The sequence below is a fragment of the Onychomys torridus genome, chromosome 11 (assembly GCF_903995425.1).
Source record: "Onychomys torridus chromosome 11, mOncTor1.1, whole genome shotgun sequence".
Classification (NCBI taxonomy): domain Eukaryota; kingdom Metazoa; phylum Chordata; class Mammalia; order Rodentia; family Cricetidae; genus Onychomys; species Onychomys torridus.
Genome location: NC_050453.1, coordinates 26,856,050 through 26,872,550, shown reverse-complemented (window position 1 = coordinate 26,872,550; position 16,501 = coordinate 26,856,050). Strand labels below are relative to the sequence as shown.

General features: G+C 46.8%; 1 long non-coding RNA gene across 1 annotated transcript; it reads left to right on the top strand.

Annotated features, from left to right (window-relative positions):
• The first annotated feature begins 4,911 nt into the window (after positions 1–4,911).
• LOC118593334 lies at positions 4,912–15,411 on the top strand. Its single transcript, XR_004946214.1, has 3 exons — positions 4,912–5,036; positions 11,719–11,873; positions 13,671–15,411. It is a non-coding gene; the product is annotated as an uncharacterized LOC118593334 (long non-coding RNA).
• The last annotated feature ends 1,090 nt before the right edge of the window (positions 15,412–16,501 follow it).

The window sequence follows — 16,501 nt, the reverse complement described above, 5'->3', positions numbered from 1 at the left end:
CCTTGTCACCCCAAGACTTAGTTCCTTCACTCACCAATGGGATGGTTGTGTATTACATGGCTTTCAAGAGTCCTTCCCCTGATTTTACTCTCCCATAAACTTTCTAATTCTTTTATGATAAGACTAATAATGCCACATTCACCTAATGCTTCTTGCTTCTCTGTACACAGGTATCTTACACACTGCAGGCACCAAATACTCATTAAACAAAACTGAATCTCTTGCTGCAGTTAGATTGTTCATACTTTTGTTTTCTTTTTGATGTTGTTGTTGTTTTTGTTTTGTTTTTCGAGACAGGGTTTCTCTGTGTAGCTTTGTGCCTTTCCTGGAACTCACTTGGTAGCCCAGGCTGGCCTCGAACTCACAGGTATCCACCTGGCTCTGCCTCCCGAGTGCTGGGATTACAGGCGTGCGCCACCACCGCCCAGCTATACTTTTGTTTTCATGTGTTATATGGAAGACAGAGGATGTATGACATTTATTTGATTACTATTTATAATTTCCTTGTGTTCATACACAGTTCTTGTTTGGATAAATTTACATTTTGAAAAGGTCATTTTCCCACTCTTCTCTTTTTCCTTTTCCTAAATAATGTGTATTCTATCAGCAATGGTTTGTGAGTGGATATGCTCTAACTCTCCATCACAAAGAAGCATGCTTTGGGCATTTATTTGCGGGAAGCTTAGCCCATCTCCTAAGCCCACAGCCACCAGAGCTTGGGACCAGTCTGCTGCATGAGGTAGGTGATCATCCATGTGATGTGATTTCAGAAGCTCTGATGAGGCTGCCATCTGCCTACCACGTGTTTGTGATAAAATACTTTTTCTTTTGGTTTCAGACATCTATGTCTCTCAAGGGAATCCTGGGAAAGGGCTTTGCCTTTGACTATCTTTGAGAATCCGCTGGCCAGCAACAGTTGCTTCCCATGCTTTGTATAGAGTCCACATTCTGTGAGACCCTGATGGGTGGTTCATGAACAAGTACTGAGAGCTTTGGAAGACAGACAAAATAAAGCTGAACATCTTTCTAGGTGTGGGACCTCTTGGAACCTGGAGCTGGCAAACTTGCCCAGCCTAACCATGGAGTCACACTTCCAAAACTTCCATAGTTTCAGAACTAGAACCTTCCTGATGGTGTGTGTGTGGGGGGGGGCATGTATATATGTGTTCATGAGTGTATCTGAGTGCCTGTGGACTCCAGAGGTCAATGTTGAGTGTCATTATTACCATACACACACACACCCTTTTGGGTAGCGTTTCTGTTGAACCTAGCATTCATTGATCTGGTAAGACGAATTAGCCAACGGTTCCCAGCTTTCCTCCTGTGTCTGTCCCTCTACATCACTGGAGTTTCAGACATGCTACCATGCCTGGCTTTTTATGTGACTCCTTGGAATCCCAGCTCAGGTACTCAAGCACAGGAAACATTAAAAAACAAACATCAAAACAAACCAACAAAACTTCTACTGAGTCATCTCCCTAGCCCCAACCCTTTCAACTTTTGTGATTAACTATCAAATAAGGTGTCCCAAGGGTCTAGACTGTCACCAATAATATTTTAGGAAAAACTGTCATAGGAAAGTATAAAAGCTAGTCAAATACCAGACTCAGAGAGGCAATCGAGACCTCAGTGGAGGAGAAAGCTGTACGTAACACAGACTGGCAGAGCTTTGCTTGGCAGCTGAAAGTGCTCAGCAGGTGGCAGAGGTCTCATTCTGCCTGGCATCAGCCATCATCTTCTCTCTCTCCAAGTTGCAGCTCACTCACCTCTGCTCCTCTGTCCTCACACTTCCCCTGAGTGACCTCAAGGGACTCGAGAAAGCAGGGGTCATTTCAGCAGCACAGTTGTTGAATGCCACACTGCCCTGTGAGGATTCTACCCAAGTACTTAAGAAGGCTGTGCTCATCAGCTGCCCAGACTACTGCTTAGCTCATTAAATAAAAAATAGATTTTCCCCCCCAGGAGATGGTGTCAGTTGCAGGGATGGGTTAGAAATCAGTACTCGTTTCCTACTAATTCAGGGTTAAAAAGAGATAATTGAGTATTTCCCCCTTGACTTTCCAAAAATCTGTGTGGCTCTTTCTTTACATAAACTCCTTGAGTTTAACGGGTGAACCACAAACTTTAAAAGAAAGAGTACCCTTTCTGTAGCTAACTGAAGGGTCCTCATGTGATTGGCTGGATTTTGGAGTAGAAAATAAAGATGGGAACAGGTGGAGGCTTGCTGGAACTCTTGGAAGGCCCAGGGCAAGAAAGTCAGCCAGATCAAGCAGACATGGCGAATAGTCTGCTCTGGCTCCTTGGACAGGCCAGGGTAAGCTCCCTCCACAGTCCTGTCCAACAGGCCCTTCTCACATGTGTTGCTATTGCTCTTCCAGTACAGCCTAGCTTGTCTCTTGCCTCTCAGTGTGCCTGGAATGTCTCAATCATTACCCCTCTGCTGGATCACAATCTCCCGAAAGTCAGAGGATACCCCTTCTGAGTTAGTCTCTATGACTCTGGTCCATCACACACCAGAGGCTGGGTATTTGACAAGCAATAGCTCCCTGCTTCCTTTGAATTCCTCCCACTGGTCCCATGAGGTCCTATGAGCTACTCAGTCAGCATCAGGACGCCTCTTGTACTGTTGTGCTGACACTTCCATTGAGGTGTCACTCCTGTGCACCCCACACTATGCCAAAATATGCTAATGGAACCATATGACAAAGGTGCACACTTAGCCAAGGGGAAAGGTGCATCTGCTGCTTTAATGGACATCAGCACAAGGAGTGGGTTACTTTATAGATAGTGGGGGATGACAGAATGTTTGGACCCAAGAGAGCTATGGGAGAGATGGAGTCTCCCTCCCCCAACCTTTAGCTCAAGGACTGGAGGACGGAGGACTGTCTTGGCCCATTCTGAGCAGGGCCAGTGCCACCTGCTGGTGAAGCCCGGCTGAGCTCCCAGCAGCACATCCTCATCTGCTGGGGTGGCAGCCCGGCAGGGGGCTAATGAGAAGGGAGGTGAAAGGCAGGAGCTTCCACTGCACAAGCAATTACAGCCACTCAAGCTGCTGACAGGGCAGTCAGCTGCAGGGCTGCTGGCAATGGTGTCTGCTGTTACCTGTGCCACAACGTGTCTCCCTCCTAATGAGGTTATTACTAACCCACTGGCTGATGGGACCCTCAGGCCTCTCCTCTCCTCTGCCTTCCTGCTTGTAGGTCAAGGCTAGCTTTCAGGACAGTCTTAAGGTCTAGCCCATATTAAAAGGGAACGATTACACATGTCACTCAGCTGATGGCTCTGTGCTTGGCCTCTGGCTGGGTTCTGGACTGAGAAGGGGTGGAAGATGCCTGCAGTGCTCCGGATCCTTGGTGATCTGTGCTGCTCTTTACTGGTGCTCTGCTAGTGATTCCTGGTCCACATGCCTTTGAGTCTCTTGTGTCTGCATCCATGACTTCTTACCTGGGTTACAATGCTTCCTCCTTATCAGTTTTCAGCTTCGGTCTCTTGTGTGAATTTCTGTACCTAGTCTATAATACACTGCCTTCAGTGGTGGTGTTTTCAACCTGTTCCTATAAAGGCTAATGAGGGAGGGAGCTGGGAAGATACTTCAGTCACTACAGTACTTGTCATGCAAGTATGCAGACCTGAGTTCAATGCCCAGCATCCAAGGAAAAGAACCGACTGGCCAGCTCTGTATCATAGTTGCTAAAAGCCCAAGTCCCAGGGTGAGTGGGAATAACATCGACAGTTGGCTTCTGGCCTACACACGCACCACACCTGCATGCATACAGACAAACTGGATGAATGGAGCCTAAGAGTTTAGCTACCTAGTTAAGAGTGAGACGTATTCTAGAACAGCCTCACAGGCTGGCTCACAGAAGCCATGTTCCTGTGGGAGTTGGAAACACACACACACACACACACACACACGCACGCACGCACGCACGCATGCACACACCACACACCACACCACACCACACACACACACACACACACACCACACACACACACACACACCATCGTTGCATTTCACCGGCCCCAGATCTCTCTGCTAAGACTTTTAAACTCTTTTGCCAGGTCAAACCCATTCCTAGGTGAGGACACCCCTAGCCTGGCATCTTTCTCCATCCCCAGCAAATTACTCCTTCTGCCTTTCTTTTTGAGCCCCTACCTTCAGCCTACATCTTCCGGAGCTAGAACAAACCAGGTAGCTAGTATTCCCAACAGTGTTGGTACCTTAGTGGATGCCCCAGAGAGGATTTATGGTTGTCTGACCATGAGAGTGCTTCCTTATGCCCTTTGCAGACCCCAGAACTCCCCCACAGTGATCTCTTGGCCATGTCTGGATGACACCGGGATGTAAGAACAGGATGCCAATGGCCAAAACCTTGGAACAAAGGCATGGACCCCTGCAGACTCAACCTGCGGCTGCCTGGGTCCAGTGAAACGCCCTGCCGCGCTCTACCTCTCATAACAGCTGGCCCACGTGTCACAGCCAATTAGGCTTTGGAGGGAGTGAGAGAGAAAAAAGTGACACTGCGTATTGACCCCCGCTGTCACGGGGCAGATGTGGAGGCCAGCACGCGGCCCCCGCACGGCCACGCCGCTAATTAATCACCTTGGCCACCGAGTCGTGACAGCGCTTTGCTTTGCGCGATGCCAGGAGCCTGGCACCTGCCGAGCTACGCGCCCGCAGGCGGAGAGCACTCCGCCACCAGCCATCCCCTTCCTCGGCTGTCCCGCCAAGCCAGTTTCTGGCCAGTTCTCATTACACCTGTGGTGTTACAAGGCAAGGCGGAACCAACTTTTCAAAGTCAGTGGTAATGACACACAGCGCAGGCTGGAGGAGCTCGTGAGCAGCCAGGCACAGAGGAAGCGGCTAGGGGGGCACCTAACCAGAGGATGCTCTTTCTGCGCAAGCCTGTACAAACAGGCAATGGGACTGTGCACCCTATGACCACAGCTCCCAAGACACAGAACTGGGATTGCCTGAGCACAAGGACCTCGTCAGAATGTCTTATCCTTGTCACTCCAGCTCCGGGCACAGTAAGGTGTGCTTAAACGTGCACTTAGAAGTATTCAATGACAAAATGAATTGCAGCTGGCTGTTACCTTTAAGGAGCTCCTGGCCAGCTGGGGACAAAGGATGTGCCAGGTCGTTCATTGCAGTACAGCCTGCCAGTGTCGGGCGTGTTGTAGGGCGGGACATGGGTGTAGAATGAGCAAAGAGCGACAGCAGCCCTCGTTTCAACCATAGAGCGCTCAAGCGATCCTGTTTGGTGGGCAACTGCCTGGGGGTGAGGGGGAGGCTTGAATGAATCTTACCTTGTTTCTATTAGAACTCCAAATAATAGCTTTTCTCCTCCAGGTAAAGACTGCCCCTATTCACTCCCAAACTAAATGCAGACAAGGCTGCCTGGGGCAAGGGGGAGGGAGGTCTTGGTCTGTGCATTTATGTGGGTGTATATTGTTAAAGCTTTATTATAATGTTGGGACTCATCACTCAGGTCTATTGAATGGAGCCTAAATTCAGTTGAAGTCAGGTATTCTGGTCAATGTGCAAAGGACAAGAGACTGTGGGGTGGTCAGTCCTGCATGGGATGGTTTATTACATCTCCCTTTCTCCCTAAGGCTTAGGAAACATGGTGGGAATGGTAGCAAAAATGTAAGAGCCACGGGGCTAGGAAGGTTGCTGCAAAATAATATCTTTTGGAAGTGACAAGGCCTTTCCACTCATGAGCTCGCAGCAGCTGTGGTTTGTGGCTCAAATCCTGTGTGAGATCAAGGCAGTCAATATCCCAGCATGAAGAGGAAAGGACTCGTGAGGCCCTATCCCTAGCCAAGGAGCCACTGGCAGTTGGTGAAGGCTAGTGGAGGGAAGCCGATTTTCTTCAGTGTTGTGACTGGTAGGTTGTAGGTTGTTTGTGTCCCAATAAATTGTGCCCTACACCCATGCAGCATTAACTGGACCCAGTGAGTTGAGAGAGATATATACAGGGACACAGATAGAGGGATGGACATAAGTTGGGAGGGGAATGTGGGGAGCCTGAGAGAACTGGAAGGTGGATGCAGGTGTGCACTCTGTGGTATATGGCATTTGCAGGTATGTGGCATTTGTGTACTGCAAGAGAATACTTTTTTTTTAGTTAAAAGTGAACTCAGTCAACTTGTTCCTCGGTATATCTTCAGATGACCTTTTTTGGACACAATTGTATCTTACTAATTAACCTTTCAAAGCAGAATCAAAATAAAGATTAAAAAAAACATAGTTTGAACTTGGTCTAAAAATAGAGGAGGGGGTGGAACTGGAAATAGGAAAAATGATCCCACAAAAACAGAACACAGCAGATATTTAAAAAAATAATAATAATAAAGTGTGCAGAGTAAACCTTCATAGACGCTGCTGCAACCAAGTAAAATCCAGCTGACCTCAGTTGCTTCAGGGAGGCAACCCTTCAGCTGTGCTCAGCAGCCTGCAGCCCCTAGAGAACCTTCCAGGTGTCTTTCTCCCCACCCATGTCTCCCAGACCAGTTGTTTTCCCACTGGTTTCTAGTTTAAAAGCCAAAGACTCCATCTTGTGGTTAAATGAAAAATCGCAGCTCCTCTGGCACAGAGTCAAAGCAAAATTGTCAAGCCGCTCAAGAGTCCCAGATTCCCTCAGCAAGCCATTGACTCTGGACACGTTGTCTGCATCAGCCAAGCTCCTTCCGTGCTGCCTATGCCTTCCTCCTTGTACATAGCTTGTACCTTCTGCAAAGGCTTTTCCACCCTCCCAACCCTGTAAACCAGTGGTTCTCAAGCTAGGGGTCACAACCCCTCTAGAGGTTAAACAACCTTTTCATAGGAGTCATATATCACATATCCTGCATATCATATATTTACATTACGATTCGTATCAGTAGCAAAATTACAGTTATGAAGTAGCAATGAAAATCATTTTGTGGTTGGGGGTCACCAACTGTTTTAAAGGGTTGCAACATTAGGAAGGTTGAGAACCACTGCGGTAAACTGAACACTGATCACCCCTTCACCCCCACACACCACACACCCCCATAGTCTGCCCCTGCCCTTATTAGGGCTACAATCCTACTTCACAGAGGAGAAGAGGAAGTCACGATCGTACGCTGTCACATATCTGAATTTGCATGGTCATTTCCCAATGAGACTTGAACTTCTCCTTAAAGGCGTGGCAGAAAGTGCAAGGGATCAGTCCTAAGTTCACAGTTCACAATAGTAGCCAGGGCTGTTCTTGCAGATTTGATCGTGGACTGGAGTGGGGGACAAGCCCGTCCATCAACCTCAGTAAGGAAATGTGACTGCCAGCCTTCCGAGCAGCCTCAAGGACTGAGAAATAGGTAAACCCAATCATACAAGGCAGACCTTGCATTACCAGAGACAAAAGTTATAGGTACATCAACTGACTGCAGAATGTTCTCCATACCTGAATACTGTCACCAATTAAAATGACTTGGCAGTTACTTCATAGTATTAGCCACCACGATCACTCAGAAGATAATTTTAATGTCGGAACAATCTACCTAACAACTCTAGGAAGAGAAGTGAGAAATACTGTTGTTCTAAATAAGGCTTCAGAGGATATCAAGGAAGAACTTTGGCTAGGTACCCTGAGAAGTCTATGGTTCAACCATTAAAGCTGTTCCTTATACTGGAAGGGACCTGGCTGTCTACAGAGAAATTTCTCCATATTCCATCCCCAGTACATCTGCTAGTGTATTTGTGAGGCTAAAGGTGTTCACTTGGATGCCAGGGTGTCTCTGCTTGCCTGGCTTGTTCTAATGAACCTGTACCCCTATCTGGAGGCAGCATGGGAGGTTGTATTTGGCTGGTTGCAAGCAGCAGTCAGTAAGCCCTCCTAGACACAGGAAGCTTAAGGCCAGTTCACATACTGGGTTAGAAGGTTGGGATATAGTGGCCTCTGGCTAGTCACCATCTTCCCCTTGATGGACATGGTAGATACCGAGGTTGAGAGCTTCCTGGACAATATGCTTCTGAAGTCTTCTGCGTTTGGAGGGCACTCTGTGAAGTCTTGTTATATGTTCTTGTGATCCAAGAGACAAAGCCAGATTAAGCCAGAGGCGTGTTGAGATGTTGGTGACTGGATAGGAGAGATAAGCTAAAGATCACTGAGAGTAACAGAAGGGAAAGGCTTTAGAAGCAGTTGCTGGTAATTCAAGCTGCTTATTTTAATCTGGGTCTTTGGAGACAACAAAATGTTTTTAAAGAATACTATGTAAAAGTAGTGACTAGTATTATAAGCCCCATGCGGCCCTCATTCATAGCAATCTTATTTCTTCTTATACCTGAACTGCTTATTTAACTGCCCTTGAAACTAACTAGAATACCACCATCACACCACAAATTAACAAGAATTCTCTAATGCCACCAAATATTTAGCATTCCTATTTGTCTTGCTGTGTAACATTCATGACCATTCGCTGGTTTTGAATCAGATCACAAATAAAGCTTGTGCCTTGTGTTTGGGTCAGTGTTTTCGCCGGCTTGACACAAGGTAAAGTCATTTGGCAAGAGGTAATTTGTTGTGGGATGGTCTGTATGTCAAATGCGCTGCTCTGATTGGTTAATAAATAAAACAGATTGGCCAGTAGCCAGGCAGGAAGTATAGGCGGGACAAGCAGAGAAGAGAATGCTGGGAAGTGGAAGGCTGAGGCAGAGAGACCTGCCACCCACTTCCATCACAAGCGAGATGTAAGGTACTGGTAAGCCACGAGCCACGTGACAAAGTATAGATTAATAGAAATGGGTTAATTTAAGATAAAAAAAAAGTGGATAACAAAAAGCCTGCCACAGCCATGCAGTTTATAAGTAATATAAGGATCTGAGTGATTATTTTATATGTGGGTTGTGGGACTATGGGGGCTTGGTGGCACCTGGAGAGAAGCTCTCCAGCTACAGTAATTTATTGAGGGATTGCCTCTATCAGATTGTCTATAGGCAAATCTGTGAGGCATTTTCTTGATTAGTGATTGATGTGGGAATCCCAGCCAACTGTGGATGATACCACTCATGGGCAGGTGATCTGAGTGGTATAAGAAAGCAGGCTGAGCAAGCCAGGTGAAGCAAACAGCAAGCAGGTCTCCTCTATGGACTCTGCTTCAGTTCCTGTCTCCAGGTTCCTGCTTCTGTCTTTGCCCTGACTTTCCTTAATGGTGGACTGTGGTGTGCAAATGTAAACCAAATAAACATTTCCTCCCCAAACTGCTTTGGGTCATGGTACACTATTTACCACAGCAGTGCAAATCAAAATCTTTCAAAGCAATTTAGCACCATAGGTAAAGCCAGATGGATATCAACTGGCATCCTGGTCCCAGCACTGAGCTGCTACATGGCTTGGCTTGAAGATTCTTGAAATCTCTGTGTTTTAATTCCTTACAGTATGAAATGAAAATCAGAGGAGACTGTAGAAATGTAGGGATTGAGGAGAATGGTTATGCAATGCTCAGCATGTAAGGATTTCCCTTGTTTCTTGTAGCCTTCTTTCTCTTTGTTTCCAGGCTGGCTCCTTGGGATATAGACTCCATTGCTTGCCTGCCAAGCAGCCATTTTCTTCTTATTTCTTACTAATAGAACCCTACCTTGGCTCTGGTCCAGTCTGGAGTGTCCAGGGACTCGGTGTTGTTGGACTCTTCTCCTGCAGCCCCATAGGAAAAACCATACTCTTAGCTGTTCACAGTAATCCTGTACTCCTTTGCAAATATTTGATCAAGGGTTGTGTAGGTGGCCTAACTGTGGTTAATAATGATGGTAAGAAGGACTTCTGGGAAGATCTGGAAACAATGTGCAACCTGATGGAGAGCTGTTCCCCTCCTTTCAGAACTGGGAGCCATTTGTGTGAGGATGTGTAGTATGAGGCACTTCAGCAACCCTCTTGCACCCTGAGAGCAGACATTCTTAACCACCCGTTATGACGATGTAGAATGACAAGAACTTGACTCGTTTAGAGGCAGAAGTGCCCACTGTGAGTAGACACAGGGCAGTTTTTCAACTGGCTAGTGACTCAGAACCCAGCACTCACAATGATATCCTATTGTACTGTGACATAGCAACGAAACAGATTGTATTCCAGATCTGTAAATTTAGGGGACACTGTTCAGGGGCACACAAAAGCAATCTCATTACTGTGGCTTCATAAATTTATGCTTTATCCCCTTCAACATGGATCCCTGAGGCAGGAGCTTGTGGCTTATATCTGCCCCAGATACTTTCGGTCCTGACACTTTGTCACACTTAGCTTGTGTGGGGTGTTTGTTTGTTTGGTTCTGATTGAGATTTCCAGCTTGTTCTCTTGTAGCCTTATATCCACATCCTAGGGAGTATGAAGGAGGAAAAGAGAAGCACAGAGAACCACACAAGCCCTGAGGTTTCCACACACTTCTAGGGAAGGCTGGAAAACTGTTTTGGGGAGTCCATCTTGCCACACTGTGTCGAATGAGGAGTCACCAAGGAAAGCTGAGGAGAGGAAGTGGGGAGACAGAAACATGGTCCAAGCACCTGTGGAAACGGATGTCTCTGGTGCTCTAGGTGAATGGAAGGACCTACAAGCACACATCTAACTTGGCACCAACCAGTCTTGAGTGGGGCTTAAAGTGGCATCAGATTTCTAGATTCCCATGTCATGAAGCAGATCAGACCTGCAGGGCCAGCAAGAAGGCACAGTGCCTGCCTAACTGCTCTGTAGCCCCCTCTGCTTCCTGCTCATGGGTTCCGGCATCCTTCCATTTGTTAGTTTGCTTCTCTGGCTCTGTTGGCCCTCCTAGGAGACTCTGTGGTGTCAGTCTTGGTCAAGTGCTATCATTCCCTTGAGAGCTTTAGAAGTTTCTCACCCCAAGATCACCAAAAGACCCACTAAATCAGTCTCTTCAGAGGTGGGGCTCCAGGCTCTGCAGTTCTTTCTCAGGCCACTCCCCTGTGCAGCCAAGACCGTGCCAGCCACGTGGCACTTTAGGATCTCCTGAGGGAGTTTTTGAAGATTTCTACTTGCTAAGGCAGGCTCCTGAGATTGGATTGTCATTGTCCAAGCCTGGCATTGCTGCATTTGCTCTGAAAGCAACTCCTGGGTTCTGACGTACAGTCAAGACAAGGACCGCCATGTAGTAGTAATCACAATGGTGACAATGGTCCATAAAAGTCATGAACCTGTTCCACTTCCAGACTATGTCCCTTTCTGGGATAAGGGGAAGAGCTGTTTATTTAGTATTTGAAATCAGCTTTTGCACTATTTCATTGTAGTTGTTAGCCCTGGCATCTTCTGTATCCATAGAGGATGATCTTGTTTAAGAAGTGAGCTGCCCCTTCCTCTCCTGCTTTTCACTATAACCAGGCATGACAATGTCTCTGGAAGTTTTATAAATCAGCAACTGAGGTCACCTACTTCACCAAATTGCTTGCTTGGGGTTATGTACACAAAACATATGTTATGGTAGTGACAGATATTCTGGAGATATAGGTGTGTTCTGCACCTCAGCAACCAGGATGCCATTCACCTTGGTTCTCCTCACCCTCCTCCAAGGCATCGGGTATTTCTCTCTTCCTCTGCACTACACAACCAGCATGGGAGGTATCCCAGTGGCAGGCAAAATGGGAGCACGTCACCCAGTATGTTCTTGACCCAGGCTGCACAGACTTGAACGGTCCAGTAGCTGCCATTTTGGTGACCTATCCAAGGCCAATCTTCAGTTTTTCATCACATCCAGGCACTCTGGGGCAAGGTAGAACTGTCCCCAAGTGGCTGTGAGGGGAATTACATCCAGTCCGTCTGCTCTGTGCTGGTGACTGTGGATAAGGATCATCATGGGCGCTCACCTCTGCAGCCCTTTGAGACAACAACCTCACAGCCACTCCTCATCAGGTATCCGCCTTCCATCTTCCCTTGTAATTTCAGAAGTATTTCTTTTTTAAACTTTTATTTATCTGTTTGTTTTGTGCGTCTGTCTGTCTGTCTGCCTGCCTGCCTGTCTGTCTGTCTTAGGGATTTTGCATGCCATATTATATTGCATGTGTGGAACTTGTAGGAGTCGGTTTTCTCCTCTCACCAGGTGGGACATGGGGACTGAACTCAGATTAGCCGACTTGGTGACAAGGATTTTCCTGTGGCATTTCAGAGTTCTTCAGTCTCTTCTCCACAGATGTTCAGGGCAGGCACATGTTTTTCTGGACAATTCCTTTGCCCAGCAGAGCGTGTAGTCGGAGTCCCAGCTGCTACCCATTCTACAGTAGTAGTAGTGCCCCCTACAAGTCCTGACATTAAAATAATGTGACAAATACCACCCCTGGTTCCCTAGGAGGAACGTCTTTATGTTGGAACCACTGCTGCCATCTGCTGGCTTCAATGTCTGCCGGGCCACACTAGGGAAATTAACAAAACAAAACATTCAAGGCTGTAAGAGTGTGCTGTTTCTCGCACACTCTGTGAGAATAGGGTCCATTTTGGAGCTCTTCTAGGGGTGCTCCTACCTATCATCCCTTGAAGCTAAGACTCTTAGCAGGAAATGTCCTGGAGGAGGAACTAATATAATACACTGTTCATGGCAGGGACTCTAAGAGACCTTACAGTGTGGGGTGGTCAGCAGCCTAGAAGATCCTGGATGCTCTCACACCTCCTCATGATGTAGAAAGTGTGGTCCAGGGGTGTCTGCTTTGGAGAATGCTGTGGATAAGTGGCCAAGAAAAGGACTGAAAAACTCAGTGGGTAGGAGGTGAGGTGAACAGGATCCCGTGACTTGATGGCAGAAGGATGAAGCTAAAGGATAGATAATGTATACTCTAGCAGCAGTGAACACCACTAGGGGAGAGCCCAGCACCATCATGTTAACACCAGAGCCTGAGGACAAAATCTTCAGAGCCAGAAGAGGCAGGGGGGTGGGGGTGGTCATGGAGGGGAATCAGGAATGGGTGTGCACTGGCAGCTAGAGGAGTCAGAGTGATCAGGAATCATGAGTGGGTGTGCACTGGCAGCCACAAGAGGCAGAGTGTGTGTTGGAGGGAATTTGGAGTGGGTGTGCACTGGCAGCTAGAAGAGGCAGGGTGGGAGGAAATCATGAATGAGTGTGCACTGGCAGTTAGAAGAGGTGGGGTGTGTGTGGGATCATGAATGGGTGTGCACTGGCAGCTAGAAGAGGCGGGTATGTGTGGGGTCATGAATGGGTGTGCACTGGTCAGAATCTCCCCATCACTACTATTTGGGTTTTCCAGGACACCAACTAGGATGAGGTTGGCACTCCAAGATTCAGTTTGGGAAAGTAGTTCACATTTGTGGCACTTTTATGGGTGCTACACTCTGTTCAGCTCGGCATTTCAGACTTTGTTTAACAAAGAAAATACTTTATTTATTTATTTATTTATTTGGTTTTTTTTTCTTTTTTTTTTTGTGGGTGACTATCTGTGGCTGGCCACTCAAATGAGGGCCCTTGTTAAACAGTGTTCAGAAAGTTGACCTCCAGTGCAGAAGTTCTCTGTAGAACCATGAGCACGGCAGGAGCCAAGAGCTAGCCTCCAATCACCGCGCTCATTTTAACAGCACGGTGTCTCAGTTGAGTGGGGTTTTGTTTTATGAGACACAGCGTTCAGAACTAAGAATCAGGGAGGAGAGCTTCAGAGGCTTTCAGGAACAATCTCTAAGACTTCTTGCTACTTTGTTTCCCCAAAGCCTCTTGCAGCTGAAGATGACCCAGCCTGGAGAAGCTATAGTGTGGAGCTAAAGACATCAGCTCTGTGGTCATCAGGCCTGCATTCAAGGCATCTTACTTCTCCTCTCGTGCAGCTTGGGCGAAAATTCAAAGCAGCTCTCCAGAGCGTCTCCGGCTCTGAGCACCCCTTTTTGTGTTCTCTGAAATGTCCTACCCATCATTTCCAGATGGATGACTGCCCTTTGGAGATGAGACAACCGTTACTGTCTTGAAACCAAAGCAGCTGCGATTATCCACATCAGACTTCACATGGGGCCTGCTAGCACTGCCCTATGAAGCAGGGAGGGGGCTCACAAGCCCCATGAAGTGCTCAATAGACTGCATAAGACACTTATGGGTCCTCGAGCTGCCTGAAACCTATAAGTGGTGAACAGTTTCTGAGGGCTGGGGACCTTCCTCGGTGGAGTAGCTGCCACAAGTTTCCATGCTCCTGTAGGTAACTCTAATCAACTTATTATCACCAGGCTGAGTTTGGATGAAATAATTTCTTTGCTCTGGCATTGATGTCCTATCTGAAGTGAACAGGTGTTTGTTCTCATGTCCTAGGAAAAGTAACACACTGTCCAGGCAGGAGGACACAAAGGTGGCGTAACTCCAAGTCACACAGACCAGCTGGCTAGAAGACTCTTCTATGCTCCCAGGAGGGCGAGAGCACTGGGCTCCACAGCCAGCCAGGTGCTGTCGCCTGGATTCTTCAGGAACCTTTGGAAGCATTTTGTTCCTTTCAGCTTCTGTGGGTGGACATCCAGGCTGACAGACATCTTAAGACACAGTGGACGACGGTCCAGTGGGGGTGGTGGCTATGGCAGTCGCCCTGCAGGAGAACCAGTTCAGCCAGGCAATTTGTCATTAGGAGTGTACCCTAACTTTGTTAGCGTGGCTTTGCAAATGGCTTCACAAATGGCTTTTTGTGGAACTTCCATGTTCAAAGGACCTAGAAATGAGTCTTTGTTTTACCACATAATTTTTACTTGTTTTATCTTTTAAACATGATCACTATCATTATCATCATCATTATTGTGTGTGTTGCTCATGTGCAGGGCAGAGGACTACTTTGTGCAATCAGTTTGGTTCTCTCCTTCCATCTTTGTTTACATGGACTCTAGGGCATAAATTCAGGTTGTTAAGCCTACATAGCAAGCGCCTTTACCCACTGAACAGCTTTGCTAATGTTTACGTATAATAAAAACAACAATCACAACAAGAAAAATGCCCAACAGGCGTGCAGCTAGTGGCATTTGAAATGCCAGTGTAGACAGTCCTTGACTTACAATGCCTCAGTGTACAAGGATTGGACTTTACAAAGTTGTGAAAGTGATGTGCATTCAGTGAAAACCATGCTCACCTTTAGAATTTTTGATCATTTCCTGGGCTAGTGACAGGCATCATGACCCTGTCTCCAGGTTGGACAGTGGCTGCCAGCTGCGGCTCCCAGTCAACCATAGCATCAGGAGGAGAAGCAACTGGCCCTGCACAGGCTGTTGCTAAGCTGTGACATTTGGCAGTTAGGATTAAATGCGCTTTGACTTCCGGCATTTGCATCATGATGGATGTATCAGGACGGGCCCCCCGTCATCAGTCAGCCGCTTTGAATGGTACCATTTCACCTAGTACATCAATGGCTGTCACATTCCTGTGACTAGAGTCAAGGAATGGCATCTTCTGGAATATTCAGATCTGGATATTTATACACTTAAATACAGATTGCTTTGCTTTATTTAATCTATTAATGTATTTTGTTTTAAAATGAACTTTTTGTATTTTATTGTCATAAGTGTTTTATTGCTTCTTTTAAAATTATGTGAATCGATACTTGCTGTTTAATACAAACAGCAAAAATCAGAATGTAAATGTTTGTAAAAAGACATTTAAAGCCCAAGCAATTAATGCAATTCCAGAAGAAATCCACTGGATGGCGCAAGAATCTCATCCAAATGGGCCAGGGATGGCTGCAGGAGAATTCTGTTTCTTCCACATTAAATCAGAAGTGATGCAAATTGCTGTAAAAGGCGTGCATCTTCCATTCTTCCCCACAAGGGATTGTATTTTTCTTCTCTTCCACCTGTGTGCTGACACAGCACTGATCTCCTGTATTCACGCTCAGGGCCGGGCCCCTGTCTTCCCTAAGGTTCAATTCCGATCCTGCAGACATATCCAGTTGCAGGGGCAAAATGACTGCTTTACTCATGGTAAAAATCTGAGGAACAGCATTCTGAAGACTCAGAATTAGACCATGTATTCCACACTGTGTTGAAGTTTGCCATACCAGCGTTACCACCTAAGGGGCAAGCAATGTTGTCTTCCGCCCAGCGTAAATGGTGGCACTAATACTAATACTACCACTCTCTAGAGAAGGGCCAAGCAAGAGAAACTGCTTCAATATGTCCGGGAAATCCATTTATCTTTCAGAGAAAAACTGTGTGTGTGTGTGTGTGTGTGTGTGTGTGTGTGTGTGTGTGTTCAGGCATATATGTGTACCTATGTGCATGTTTGTGTGTGTGCACATATACACATGAGCATCCATGTGGAGGCCAGACATTAATGTCTAGTATCTTCCTTAGTCCTTCTTTACCTAATTTTTTTTTTCTAATTGTAAAAAGTATGGACTTAGAATTAACAGCTGTTCGGAGTGTAGCTCCGTGCAGGAGGCCTGGGGTCCAATTCCCAGAACCTCTAACTGGAAGTCTATGTTTGGTGCTGGAAAGGTAGTTCAGTGGTTAAGATTGTATACGGCTCTTTCAGAGGACCCAGGTTCAGTTCCCAGCACCTCCTTCAATGGCTAACAGCCACC